Genomic DNA, 5,009 nt, shown 5'->3' on the forward strand with positions numbered 1-5,009 from the left:
TCAAAATTTTTTGAATTCAAGGCATTGGTTGAGAAGGATACTAGGAAGAAGGTGAGGGCTCTCAGGAGTGAAAATGGAGGTTAATTTGTTTCACATGTCTTCAAGGATTTTTGTGCCAAAGAAGGTATTCGAAGATAACTGATAGCACTCCATAACCCACAACAATCTACTTGCAAAACTCGAGTCCTCATAGAATACTTGGCATAGTCACAACAGAGGAAGCTTTCTTTAGGAGAAAGCTTGATGTGTCTCATTTCAGAACTTTTGGAGCTTCATTTTATTTCCATGTCCCCAAGGCTTCGAGGAATAAACTTGAGCCCTTAGTAGAGTTGGGAGTTTTGTAGGATACATCGAAACTCCACACAATTACTGGGTGTATTTACCTTCACTGAGGATCACAGTCGTGAGGAGAGATACCAAGTTCGATGAGGAGAAGGCTATGAGATGCTCTTTGGGACAAAAGATGAGTATCCCACTGGATAAGGAGCTTCTAGCTCCAAAGGAGGAGCCTCAGGATGAGCTTCAGGAGGTTATGGAGTAGCCACATGCAGTGGAGCAGATAGGAGGCAAAGTGGAGGCATCCACTCAACCAAAATATTCTAGAGAGCGGAGAAAGAGAACCAAAGAAGCTGATATATTATTGCAGAATGCTAAGGAGAAAGTGGCATCCCCTACATTACAGCGTAGGAAAAGGAGGTCATTGGATAGGTACATTGGTTACTTGGCTCTCATAACAAAGCTCATTGAGGCAGAGCCTTCTTCATTTGAGGAAGCAATTTCTCAACCTGTTTGGGTTGATGCCATGTTGGAAGAATATGGATCCATCAAGAAGAACAGTGTATGGGAGGTGGTGTCAAGACCAGAAGGGAAATCAATGGTTGGTTCCAGATGGATCTACAAAGTGAAGCATGCAATTTATGGGAGCATCGAGTAGTACAAGGCTAGATTTGTGGCCAAATGATTCTCTTAAGTAGAGGGAGTGGACTATGAGGAAAATTTTGCACCAGTTGCAATATATTCCTCATTCATAATCATTCTAACATTGGTTGCGCAAATGGGGTGGAAAATCCATCATATTGATGTGAAGATCGTCTTTCTCAATGGTGTTGTTAGTGAGGAAATTTACATAGAGAAGCCAGAAGGATTTGAAACATATGATCGGAAGTCACATGTGTGCAAACTCAAGAGAGAATTGCATGGTCTCAAAAATGCACTCCCAGCATGGTACACTCGGATCAACAGTTATTGTTTAGTCAATTTAGTGTTCTAAATTTCTTACATAAATTATCAACCGAGGTTTGTAAACTAATGAAGTGTGGTGCACTATATGTGCTTAGTTAACCTTTTCTTACTTCGTTGTTTTTTATTTTATGTTGTTTTGGGGGGTTTTCTTTCTTTGATGTCTATGAATGTTCAACCTAAAACTATGAGAAGATTTAAGTGGATCTAAAGAAATTTTCCTAAGTTAATCTAATTCTCTAAACCAAAAATTATTGGCTAGTTAGAACCTAATTTGGAAAACAAAGCATCTATCTCATCTTATCATTAGTCCTAATCCATGGATCTAATTCTTAAAACCAAAAATGAAATTGCATTGTTTTTTTGAAGTAAGGACATAAAATTAAATCAATTAAAGTACTTCTGGTTACTTTAACATTCAATTATGAAGTATGATCTTCTTGAGATGGAGTATAAGCAACTGTATGTACTCTAACGTCCTAGAAAAATAAGCAGAGTATGAAACTAAGTGAGAATCTGAAATCAAAAAGGTGAAAGCATGTAAAAATAATTGTAAACAACTAATGCAATTTTGACTCTCTCCAACATTCAAATGTGAAGCATTACCCTCTTGAAGTGTTGTGTAAGAAGTCAATTATGCCTTAGTTCCTAAGTTCCTAGGAAGCTAATAACAATGTACTGAGTAATTTCAATCACTGTATGAATTAGACATTTAACCATTTAGTTTAGGATCATCATCATCTTGAAATTGCTTTTTAAAACTTCCATTAACACAGTTAATTGACAGTTATTTTCTAAGAAAATGAATGACAAAATATTAAGAAAACTAAGCAATTGTGTATTCTTATCACTTCAATCTTAATTCAGTTTGGAAACAGAGTTGCTTTTCTCCATGAAATATCTTAGAAGAACAACGTTGCACAGCTGTGATTTATCATTATGCTATTGATCAAAAACTGGAATGAAATATTTTCCTAATTAGAAAACAGATTTGCTGAAAAAAAATTAATGGAAATTGAACTAAAAACAACAAATGAACAACCTCCTCCAGTTCAGGGGCCCTCTGCAACTAATTTGGCTAGACTTCTAGCTAGTTAAGGATGCTCTTAAACAATCATTCGCAACACGAACTTGATATAATGATAAAATGAAGTCTGAATACAGAGTATCAGAAAAAAAAACCTGAATTTAACATTTAATTTATGAATTGTTTCTCGGTCCTATGTAACCGATATTTAAAGGAAAATAACATAACTGTTTGTGAGATAAACTTGCTACAGGTGGCTAATTCGAATTAGATTTGCAATAGGAATGTTGGACTCTTTATTTCCTATGAAATAGAAAATCAAGAGTCCTACTACTTCTAGATAACCTATTTTGACTCCACCTTTGACCATGATCTTAGGCTCGCTTTTCTATTGATCTAGATCGAGTGAATAGGATAAAATCCATGTGGAGATGATTCTAGAAATGCCCATGTGGCCCAATTCTTCATTTGACACCTGGAACTTACCAAACCATGAGAGTAGCTACGGAATCCACAGTTAGCTACAGAATAGGTTGCGTTCTATATCTAAATTGCAAAAATCTATTCAAATAGCAAGAACATGAAAATATAATATGGCAATCATTTTAATGCTTTCCTTAAGACAAAACTTAGCATTTATCATTGATTGGGGTCTGTAATATTATGAGAAAGTGAGGGAAAAAAGTGATAAAAACTGTCAAGGAGAGGGTAATTCTAAGGTTCAACATACCCCCACTGCAAAATCATTACATGTCCTCATGCAATTTGCCAAAAATGTGAGTTCTTCTTCCCTACTGCATTTGCTCAGACACCTCCACTAGTACATCCAATTTCCTTCTTTTGTTCTTCTTTGAAGTGACTGCTATTCTAGGCCTTCTAATAAGAAACTTGTACATGAGGTTAATGACTGCTTTTTTCAAAACCTTATTCTTTCTTTTCAAATTTTTGTTTTTCTTATACCCCGGTCCTAGATGCAGAATGGTATTATCATGAATTGCCTTGTCCAATTTATTTTGTTCCTTCAAGGTCTCATTTTCCTATTTGATATGTCTGTTCAATATTTTTAATTCATAAATATCATGTTTGAGAGCATCAATTAGAGGTTCTTGTGGATTGAAAGAAGGTTCTAGGTTCATTGAGGCACTTCTCTTCTCCAGTGATTCTATATAATCATATATTTGTTGTTGCACTGGGTCTATGCCAAGTGATCTTCTGCTAGGGCTACCTTCAAACTGATAAACAGGAGAATTTTGAGGACTGTGTGCAGAAGAGATGTTAACAGGAGATGGTACTGGGTTTTCCTCATCTAAATTTATAAGCTCTGGCCCTTTTGATGATGTTTTCTTTATCAAACCTCGGAGTCTAGAGCTCCTTCTAGGTTGTGGAAGACTTACATTCTCCTCATTTGTAACCTTTTTCTCCTTTCTTATCTTCCCTCTTGTCTTTATTTGCTTTCAGATCTCTGTCAATTCTTCAAAGATTAGCTTTTCATCATTCTTCTTCAATGAAGACTCAGGTCTATTTTCAATAGTTATATCTGTTTTCTTTCTTCTGCTTCTTCTGACATTATCTTCTTTAGGTGACTCTGTGCTTCTTGAAAATGGTTTCTAATAAGGAAATTCTCCCAGTTATCTCATATGCTCTTTAAATGAAACTCAACCAATATCTTTATCAACCCATGATGATACATGGTTGTATCTATGAATTGTATTTTCTTTTGCACATTTGAGGCCATCCTTTTTAAACTATTTAGTAGGAAGAAAGGAAGATTAATTTCCCCTTTTCTAAGATATTCATCAGTAAACGGATATGGTAGAAATACATGCAACCAAACCTCCCTTCACAAGTGATAAATTTCTATACAATCAAATGCATGTTTCTCCATTTACTTTTAAGAGCTGAGCTGGGGATACCTTTTCTAAAAACGAAGACATCCATACTTGGGTTTTTGAGTATTACTTTCCATGATTCATTGTGGAACCCCTTGTTCTTGAACCATATTTCACCATGCCTAGGAAGTTCTATAGCCTCGGCCATGAATGACTCAATCACTGCAAACTTGATATCTCCAATTTCTACCTTTGTGCCATCAAAAGATCGAGCAAAGGATTTTGTAATCTCCTTATGAAAATCATCAAATTTCTTGATGAATTTAAGACATCCAGCTTTCTGTAACATTTCTTTGAGCTATGGATGTCCTTCCATGTACTTTTCTCCTACTGGTTCTGATCTGACAATTAGCCCCATGCCTTCTACTGTGCAAAGTTCTCAACCTTCATAATTACCCTTCCTTGTTTTATGAATTGCTTATGAATATGGTGAAAGGAAGTGCGGGTTGGTATGAATAAATAGATGGTAGGGGTTTTGGAGAAACGTAGACAAGTATGTCATGTCGTAGTCATGACCATTAATGATCAACGAGGGAGTCAATTATGGACCGTTATGCAACAAAATATTGAGGATGTGTCTGATATGTAGTATGATGGAGATTGAAATCAAATCAAATGATGATTTTTCAAGGAAACATATGAATATCCATATTATACATGCTTTATGTTTTAACCTTGCTATTAAAATAAATTTTTGCACTTTACCTTTTATAACTTAACCTTTTCATTTGTTGTTTTCTTTTGTGTTGATCCTTAGGTACCCTTTTAGCGTGTTGGTCTTCAAAACATAATTCTTCAATTCCTTGCAATCATCATTTGTTTGTAAGTTGTACAGTTATGTCAGAGCTATTGAA

Source organism: Pinus tabuliformis, chromosome 2_2 (genome assembly GCF_031772625.1).
Source record: "Pinus tabuliformis cultivar Carrire ecotype Pingquan chromosome 2_2, CPIR1, whole genome shotgun sequence".
Lineage (NCBI taxonomy): Eukaryota > Viridiplantae > Streptophyta > Pinopsida > Pinales > Pinaceae > Pinus > Pinus tabuliformis.